Genomic DNA, 10776 nt, shown 5'->3' on the forward strand with positions numbered 1-10776 from the left:
GACTGCCGTCTATTTTCTTGGAGCCCTGAATGTTGAGAAAAGGTGCAAATGGAAATGCCATACCTGTTGCAGCTTATCAATCCCAATAAAGCAATGCAATTATACAAACTAAAATACTACACATATGAATATAAATGTGTAATTCTGTATCAATTAGTTAAAGACAAGGCAGTGTTATCAATTAACATTTTGAAAGATATAGATTCAGTATGTGTAATATACCTTCCAGCGAGAGAATAGTTTTCCCTTCTTTCCTTTCTTGGCTGCCTGTGCTGCACCACACGCACCAAGAAGCTCCGTCGTCAATGACGTCTCCAAAACATTGACAATTGCTGGATATTTGGACTCAGCCGCCATCTTGAGGCCTTCCTCACCACCGAACTGTTGCACAAGCTCCTTGTGAACATCCATGTAGATCTTGTAGATGTCCAGACCCCGAGGGTATTCCTGAGTCCGTGGGATGCGTGACGCTGCGCAGAAGTCTGAGAGGACCGACTCTGTGACGCGTATGCTCTTCTCATTCAGGTCTCTCGCAGATATGGCGGGAAATATATTCACCAGCAGTTTGGTGCAGATCCCTCGCACCAAGAGGCCATAATCCTCCTTGCCAAAGTTTGGCAAGACATGTGATACCCTCATATCTGGTGTCACATAGGCAAGGCGAGGTGAGTTTATTTGTAGCACATTTCATACAATAGAGGCAATTCAAAGTGCTTTACATACAGCATTGAACAATACCAAGAGGAGGATAGTAAGAAAATATATATATATGTGTTACGGTACATGTGGGAATACGGTACATGTGGGAAAACTAGGGTTAGGGTTAGGTGCTAGGGTGACTTGGTACATGCTGGCATGTCGAACCCTAATTCTAACCCTAACCCTAACCCTACCCGTAACCCTAATCCTAACCTTAACCCTAGCACCCTAGCACCTAACCCTAACCCTAGTTTTCCCACATGTACCGTATTCCCACTTGTACCGTAACATATGTTTTAAATTACAAGAATAGATATATATGGATAAACATTTAACAAGATAATTAATAAGATAATAGATAATGGATGAAAAGACATAGATCGAAGTGTTAGTGTTTAACCATTACTGTTGCAAAACATTTTTTTAGCTTAGATTTAAATATTTTTAGGGGCCTGTTTGATTTCTTCAGGGAGTTCCAGGAGCATGCGGCAGAGTGACTAAAAGCTGCTGCACCGTGTTTTGTTTTCACTCTTGGAATGATTAGCTGATTAGTCTACCAAGACCATTTTGTGATTTGTATACAATTGGGAGTACTTTGAATTCAATTCTCTGATAGGGCTTTCACACCGGCAAAGAACCGTGCCGGTTCGCGTTCGCATTCGGAAACCTCCGAACGTTGGCGCTGTCCGGCGAACGATACACTGGTATGAACGCGGGCTCGTTCGCCAGACAGCGCCAATGTTCGGCAATCTCAGGATTGGTGCAGTGTGTTCAAACTTCTTCGTTATATAGAGGGGTGAAACTAGATAGGGTTGGGCAATGCCTGTACCATTTGGGTCCTGCACTGAGTCCTCCTGAATAACCGTCCTTATAATAGGACATCCAGGATCAGGCGTCTGGTTAGTATGTCCTAGGTCTATGTGTTCTACATGTTGACTTACCTCTGCTTTGTCCATCGTCGTGGGCAACCTCGATGTCCTCCTGTCCTGGGGCTGGAGGCTGGACACCAGCCTGGTTGGTCCTCTTGCACTATATCAGTTGTTACAGAAGAAGAATCAATGACAGAACATATCTCTTAAAACCCCAGTATTCCTACAACAACAATGCATAGCTTGTCTGTTGTTTTACGATAAACTGGTAAGACTTTACCTTTACATTACATTTCCTTAATGTGAAATTATGTGGAATGTGGCTCTCTTATAAATTCACTGTATATTTCTGTTTTACCTTGCGCTTCACCATTGAACAGAATTTCCTGAATTTCCCTTTCTTCTTCTTCCCACTAGCATCCCTCTGAGGCTGTGTGACCGAGGCTGTGGAGGTGACCCCGGCCAGGCTCCCCTCAGTCTCTCGCTGGGCAGCGAGGGCCTGGCTCCTCTCCTTCTCCAGGTCGGAGTTGTCACAGACAAGACTCCTCTTCTCCTGCTCCATAACATGGACTTTTCTTTTGAGGTCTCTCTCTCTCTGTCTGCTTTCCTCCACCTCCCTGTCAAGCACCTGAGCCTTCTCAGCTGCCGCCAGCTTGTCCTCCAGGGCCTCTTTCTGCAGGGCCTTGATGTGGTCCTCTGCCTCCCTGGTGGCGTTGGCGGTCTCCAGGAGGGTCGCCTTGACCCCGGCCAGGCTCCCCGCAGTCTCTCGCTGGGCAGCGAGGGCCTGGCTCCTCTCCTTCAAGACTCCTCTTCTGCTCAAGACAAGACTCCTCTTCTCCTGCTCCATAACATGGACTTTTCTTTTGAGGTCTCTCTCTCTCTGTCTGCTTTTCTCCACCTCCCTGTCAAGCACCTGAGCCTTCTCAGCTGCCGCCAGCTTGTCCTCCAGGGCCTCTTTCTGCAGGGCCTTGATGTGGTCCTCTGCCTCCCTGGTGGCGTTGGCGGTCTCCAGGAGGGTCGCCTTGACCCCGGCCAGGCTCCCCGAAGTCTCTCGCTGGGCAGCGAGGGCCTGGCTCATCTCCTTCAAGACTCCTCTTCTGCTCAAGACAAGACTCCTATTCTCCTGCTCCATAACATGGACTTTTCTTTTGAGGTCTCTCCCTCTCTGTCTGCTTTTCTCCACCTCCCTGTCAAGCACCTGAGCCTTCTCAGCTGCCGCCAGCTTGTCCTCCAGGGCCTCTTTCTGCAGGGCCTTGATGTGGTCCTCTGCCTCCCTGGTGGCGTTGGCGGTCTCCAGGAGGGTCGCCTTGACCCCGGCCAGGCTCCCCGAAGTCTCTCGCTGGGCAGCGAGGGCCTGGCTCATCTCCTTCAAGACTCCTCTTCTGCTCAAGACAAGACTCCTATTCTCCTGCTCCATAACATGGACTTTTCTTTTGAGGTCTCTCCCTCTCTGTCTGCTTTTCTCCACCTCCCTGTCAAGCACCTGAGCCTTCTCAGCTGCCGCCAGCTTGTCCTCCAGGGCCTCTTTCTGCAGGGCCTTGATGTGGTCCTCTGCCTCCCTGGTGGCGTTGGCGGTCTCCAGGAGGGTCGCCTTGACCCCGGCCAGGCTCCCCTCAGTCTCTCGCTGGGCAGCGAGGGCCTGGCTCCTCTCCTTCTCCAGGTCGGAGTTGTCACAGACGAGGCTCCTCTTTTCTTGCTCCATATCGTGGAGCTTTTGGAGGAGGCCTTTCTCTCTCTGTCGGCCCTCCTCCACCTCCTCCCTCGCTCTCTCCAACTCCGCCTTTGCCAGAGCGCTGCTGGCCTTCTCCGCCTCCAGCTCAGAGTCCTTGGCCTCCAGCTCAGAGTCCTTGGCCTCCAGCTCAGAGTCCTTGGCCACGGCCCTCCACTTGGTCTCCACCACGGCCCTCCATTTCTCCCTCTTCTCCTCCAGCTTCCTCTGAGTGCTCCTGGCCTTCTCCGCCTCCAGCTCAGAGTCCTTGGCCTCCAGCTCAGAGTCCTCTGCCTCCAGCTCAGAGTCCTTGACCACGGCCCTCCACTTGGTCTCCACCACGGCCCTCCATTTCTCCCTCTTCTCCTCCAGCTTCCTCTGAGTGCTCCTGCTCATGACTACGATATAAGAAACGGAAGGAAGAGAATATGAAATTACGTATTTTATATTTATATATTATTATTATAGAATGACTTGTCCCCTATGAGTTCATGGATGACTGTGAGGCTGTTTGAACTTCAAAAGTGACTGACGTATAGATATTGCGCGACATTGTGATCGAAGCATTAGTTGTTAGTAAGTAAGTAAGTAAGTAAGTAAGTAACGTGCCAACGTGCCAAAAATCTGTATCCTTTCCTTGTTGTATTTCTACCTTCCTAAATGATGGCTAGGACGTTGGGTTATAAAGCAAAAGCTTCTTTATATTAAAAAATCTGTTGGCATACACTTTCAGCACTTTCAAACAATAAACGAGTTATTGGATGTTCACTTTAATTCTGGACGTTACAATTTGCATTTCTCAAAAACCAACAAACTAAACTGTCAACTTCTATGACGTGTTGCCGCAAGGCCTTCTGGGACCAATTAAAGTGAATAATTTAACCTAAAAAGTTAAAACACTCTATTAATACAGGCGGGCCGTCAAGCCCATAGACTTTTACTTGTCAAGGCACATTTTTAAAGCGCAAATCTGTAATTCAAGACTCTCCGGTAATTTACACACAAGACTCACGTTGATTTCTACTCAGCGCGCGCACACACACACACACAAACACACGCACACGCACACGCACACGCACACGCACACGCACACGCACACGCACACGCACACGCACACGCACACACACGCACGCGCACGCGCACACGCACACGCATGCACACACACACACGCACACACACACACACGCACACACACACACACACACACACACACACACACACACACACACACACACACACACACCTCTGGGTTCTGCTCTGTGGGCCAGAGATTCGGTTAAGGTGATGTCGTCATCGGGAAACTCCTTTTCAAGCTGCCAAGCAGACTGGACATTGAAGTCATCTCCCTGGTTCTTCTTCTTATTTGGCATTTCTATAACTTTCTACAAACATCTGAACAAGGAAGAGAATGTGAAATGACGTATTTTATATTTATATATAATTATTATAGAATGACTTGTCCCCTATGAGTTCATATATGACTGTGAGGCTGTTTGAACTTCCAAAGTGACTGACGTTGATATTGCGTGACATTGTGATTGAAGCATCAGTTGCAGGAGCAACGTGCCAAAAAGCCATTCTCCTTTTCGTATTTCTACCTTCAAAAAATATGGCTAGGATGTCGGGTTGTAAAGAAAAAGCTTCTTTATATAAGAATCTCTGTTGGCATTGACACTTTGGATCACTTTCAAACAATAAACGAGCTAGACTTTGACACTCAGCGGAGTCACCGCTCGCGCGCACACACACCCGCGCAGCCACATCCAGACCCCCCCCCCCCCCCCCCCCCCCCCCCACACACACACACACACACACACACACACACACACACACACACACACACACACACACACACACACACACAGACACACACACACACACACACACACACACGCACCCGCGCAGCCACACCCAGACTCCATTTTTTTAACATCTTTAAATCCATGAGGTCTAGGGCCTATATACCCATCAATAGTTCACACTGCAGCAACAGCAGCATCACATCCGAGACACAGTGCCAACTAAGTTACAGTAATAAATTATTACTTCATAAATTATCACTTCATAGATGTTCTACTACCAGTAGATGTCGCTGTTTGAACACATTCCTGAGACTAACATTCACATTTTTAGCAGGAATTTCACTATCACCAAACTAGTTAGCCTATTTACAACCTGTTACATAATCATTATCCAAAGATATCGTACTCACGTAACCTCTTCAGTGTCTCTGTACCAACTGCTAAAACCATCTGTTGTTCTACTCTCACCTTCTAGAATATCACCTGGCAACCCCATTATTGGAACCCTCCAATGATGTCACTCTGACATGTAGCCTAATGTTACCATGACAACCCAGCAAAATGTAAACACAATTTATAATTTTCTGGGTTGTCAAAATGACATGGTTATTATTGCTAAAAGATGGAGGAAGTGTCATAACTGCAACAAGTTCCTCAAATTCATTGTAATAATAATAATAATAATAATAATAGTAATAATAATACATTAGACTTAAATAGCCCTTTTCTAGACACTCAAAGACGCTTATGTAGTACAACTACAGTAGGCTTTACATACATAAACATTTTCAGTGTTGAAAAAATACTATTAGAGGCCAACAAGAGTATTCAAGTAATCCACTCATGTGTAACCAAACAAGTATACAAACTTCTCCTTATCCTACCTAGTCAGCCCAAAGTAAAACTAAATGTTGCCAATGACACAGAGGTATTCTTTGCAGCATGACAGTGGGCTCAGAAATACATGAAGACTAATTTCCAAACAGTCTTGTTTACTGATGAGTGCCGTGCAATCCTGGATGGTCCAGATGGATGGAGTAGTGGATGGTTGGTGGATGGCCACCATGTCCCAACAAGGCTGCGACGTCAGCAAGGAGGTGGCGGAGTCATGTTTTGGGCTGGAATCATGGGGAGAGAGCTGGTAGGCCCTTTTAAGGTCCCTGAAGGTGTGAAAATGACCTCGGCAAAGTATGTAGAGTTTCTGACTGACCACTTTCTTCCGTGGTACAAAAAGAAGAACCGTGCCTTCCGTAGCAAAATCATCTTCATGCATGACAATGCACCATGTCATGCTGCAAAGAATACCTCTGTGTCATTGGCTGCTATAGGCATAAAAGGAGAGAAACTCATGGTGTGGCCCCCATCTTCCCCTGACCTCAACCCTATTGAGAACCTTTGGAGCATCCTCAAGCAAAATATATATGAGGGTGGGAGGCAGTTCACATCAAAACAGCAGCTCTGGGAGGCTATTCTGGCATCCTGCAAAGAAATTCAAGCAGAAACTGTCCAAAAACTTCAATGGATGCAAGAAGTGTGAAGGTGATATCAAAGAAGGGGTCCTAAGTTAACATGTAACTTGACCTGTTAAGATGTTTTTGTTTGAAATAGCTTTTGATTTCAGTAAATATGACCTCCTAATATGACCTCCTAACCCTAAATTCATCAAATTACCATTTTTAGTTCTTTACAACCTATACAATGTTTTGAAACTCTGTTGTGCATAATAATTTGGAACAGTGCATTTTGAGTTTTTTATTTTAAAAAAAATTACTGTTATCATTGGGAGGTTTGTTCAATAAAATTTGAATTATACTCTAACGGTTGATGACTTGAAAATTATACTGATTGTCATTTGCATCGACTATTTAGGAAAATCTGAGAAAAATATAATTTGCATAATAATTTGGAACGAGGTGTAGTAGAGCCGCCTTAGAATGTAAATCTGCTATTTACACACAAAGATCATTAGAGGGCGCTTCTTTTTTAGCCTGCCTCCGACACAAAAAAACTGCAAAACAGCTTTACTATCTTATCCTGAAGTGATTTTGAAAATGTAAGGATACTGGGTGGTAAAACACAGATATCTAGTAAAAGTCATGAAAGGAGGGTCCTGAAATGTTATCGAGTGCAAAGATATTTAAAAAAAAAATACTCACAGGGGTCACCATGACCCCTCACTCTTCTAGTGTTAAGAAAATACTTCCCCCAATTCTACCTCAACCTGTGACCCCATCTACTTCTTGAGATCTGAGCAGATTGGACAGGTGTACACAATTGTTGGACGGGCTGGCTGTAATGCATGGAAAGGTATGACACCATTTCCTGTTCCATCCCATACATGACAATGAGCCCGTTTTCTGATGTCTACCTCCTCCTGCCTCTCCTGGTGTAAAGCTGTGGTGAAGATCAAATACAAAAACATCTGTCTCATCCATAAAATTCTGCATAACAAAGCTCCTCCCCTGCTTAACTCTTTCATAAACCAGCGTGACCACAGCTTGATGTGCTTTAAAGCACGGATGTATGATAGGGTGCCGGAATTCTATAAAGAGGTGTTTAAAGCCTGGGGTAGTTTTTTGCCTGAGGTAGGATATCAGTGTGAGAAGAGAGGGGAGATACTAAATGTTCCAGTTTTATTGAACCCTGTAATAAGAAGAGAGGGGAAAATGTTAGAATCTAGGAGTTTCTGGAGGGCAGGACTGATTAGAGTAAGGGATTTTAGGTATGAGGTAGTGCCAGGGTTCCTATCAGAGCAGGCAATTATAGAAGTTGTTAGGGAAACAGATGAGGAGATGAGAAGGGGAGAAATAGTGAGCATGTATAATAAAATAAAGCAGAGTATACCAGGGGAGTGGGTGAGTAGGTTAGATAGGGAGTTAAGAGGGAAGGAGCAAACAGAGTTACCTAGGTTAAGACTAGGGAAAGGGGAAACAGTGCGGGACTTCTCAGCTGTTAAGGTGAAGGAGTGCTACTGGGCACTGTTGGAGAGCAGAGTGAAGGAGCCTGCGGCAGAGAAGGTGTGGAGGCAGGTGTTCCCAGGATTGGAGGTGAAGAACATATGGAGGAATTTATTTTTAAAATATAATAGTTTAGAATGTACACATTTTGATTTTATGCTCAGGCATAACAGGGTTTATACTAAGGTGGTGTTGCATCAGGTAGACAGAACAGTTTCGAGGGAGTGTGATGTGTGTGGGATACAGGATGAGAACTTAATGCATATGCTTTTTGAATGTAGAGAAATTAAGGGATTCGAAGAAAGGTTGAAAGGACTAGTGAAGAAGCACTGGGGGGTGGAGGTGGTGGGGATGCAGGAGTGGAGGAGGATGGTGGTTTTTGGGGTGGAGGGAAAGAGGAGGGGAGTGAATATATGGTGTTTAAATTATGTATTATCACAGGCTAGGTATGCAATTTATTTGAGGAGAAATTTAGCAAGATTTGAGGGAAAGTGGATAACGGTGTGGGATTGGTCAGGAAGAATGTGGGACTGATGCACAAGACAGGGCAAAAAGATTTTGAGAAGTTGTTTATTAGGGATTGTGGGTTTATAAGGGTGGGGGTGGATGGAGGGTTGGAGTTTGATTTAGATTTTTGAAGATGTTTTTTTTGTTGCATGTTGTTATTGATTTATGTTAAAGAGTTATTTTGGTTATGAAGGACTGACGGAATAATAGATGGATGCATCTCATACCAAAATGGTATGTGTAACCAGGGAGTAGCTAAAGGACTGTAGAATTTTAGGAAGGGCTGGTTATCTAACTAACTCTGAGCTAAATCGGCAGTGTAGGAGGATAGAGGCAGGGGGCGCCAGCAACCCTTTAGACTAGCATATCACAGTTATATATATATCATATATTATAATACAAGCTATAACTCAGTTAATCACACTATAAGACAATACTTAAACCCAATACTAGATTTGCTGTTAAACTAAACAATACAGACAACTAAACACACAGCAATGTATCAAATATAAACAAACACATTTATTTATACAAATTATATATACATCCCAATATACTCCCTCCCCGCCGGCCACACACACACTCACTCACTCACTCACACACAGTACCTGGCCTGAAAAGGCTTAGAGTCCCGGACTGAAAATGAGCGCGTTGAGGCCTGGTTGGAGCTCGTATGTGATTCGAGGAAGGCAGCAGATAAGGGGGGGGAGTGACGTTGCAATTTGAAGGGAAAGGGGCGTCTTCGTAGTAAACGACGAGGTGTGAATGGTTCAGGTCCGGTGGTCCACGGTCAGCTCCGGTGGTGTTAGCGGTCGGTCGCAATCCACCTCGGAGGCGACGGCTTTGTTTGGCTTTGGTCTCGCTATGCGCCAACGTTAGCAGCCGGCGGCTAGCAAGGCTGGCTAACGGTGACACAGCTAAACTGGGCTAGCGCTGTTAACTCACTAAACTCCGAACTCCCGCGGTGATGCGGGTAGCTAGTGATTTACTATTAACAGTCGATGTTAAAGGCAGGTCTCCTAGACAGCATCACACAGTACACAGTAATGAGTTCACCTTGACGAGGCTGAATTCAGCTATGCTTGGTCGACTTTGTGACTGACAGGAGTAACTTCTCATTCATCTTCACTCTAACGCACAGACCACCTCCGTAGCTATATATACCAACCGAACATACATCAAGTCACGTACGCCAATCAAAACCACGCCCACTAATCTGGCGCTTGCACAATACTGAACAAATCTAAGACAGAACTTATACAATTACAATAACAATACATACACCTTCATGAAAACGTACATGAATAGTATGGAAAATAATTAAGGAAATAACAGGGGCAAAATAGGGCTGATTTGGGGAAACTAACTGGCTCTAAATTGTGGGCCTTCATAACAGTATGGGTGTGTTTTGTTTTTATTTATTGGTTTTTAATTTATTTTATTTGAATTAGAATACAATGAAGGCTATAAAATGAACATGTATGAATATGTATAGCTATGATTGTATTTAAAAGAATATTTTTATAATAAAAAATAAAATAAAATAAAAAAAAGGCAGCCGGCTGGAGTTCCAAAGGTTGTGTGTTCGAGACTTGACTAAGTGATTTTATATATATATTTTTTTTACATTTAACCGAAGATTTCATGCAAAGGCTTCAAACACCATTGTAATCGTGTCAGTTCTTGTAAATTAGCCTGCACCATCATTTTATAGCCTACATACTTTTTTAGATGAGATTTTAGATTAGATTCAGACAACGAAATGCAGTAAAAAGTGCGTCTGAAGAGGGATTTGAACCACCGATATAAAATGACGAATAAAACCTGTGGCAGCGGTCGATACCACTAGTCCATTGTGGCGATATGACGGTTTGTAGCCTGCTGCGGATATCACCACAGTAGTAATATTCATTTATTAAAATATGAACATATAACAATAACTGGGGCTAGTATGACCTACGCATTTAATCGGTCAGCAATTTCTTGCCAAACCATTTCCCTCGCCTTGTTAATTGCGGCAGTATTGCACTATTTTACATCTTATTTTTCCGTCTTCATAAAAATCAATAATTCGGAATGCTGCGCAAATGTAGTACCCCTGCAGAGTGGAGTATCTTCATTTCGACAGATCGACTCTTCGGGGCTCTTTATGTCTGCGTGCACGCGCCCATATCGAAGATTTGTAAGCCTGTCTTCTGTGAACACTCATCACACAAGGCTGATCCTCGTTCGAG

The sequence above is a fragment of the Nansenia antarctica genome (assembly GCF_963989245.1).
Source record: "Nansenia antarctica genome assembly, chromosome: 12".
NCBI classification, from domain to species: Eukaryota; Metazoa; Chordata; class Actinopteri; order Argentiniformes; family Microstomatidae; genus Nansenia; species Nansenia antarctica.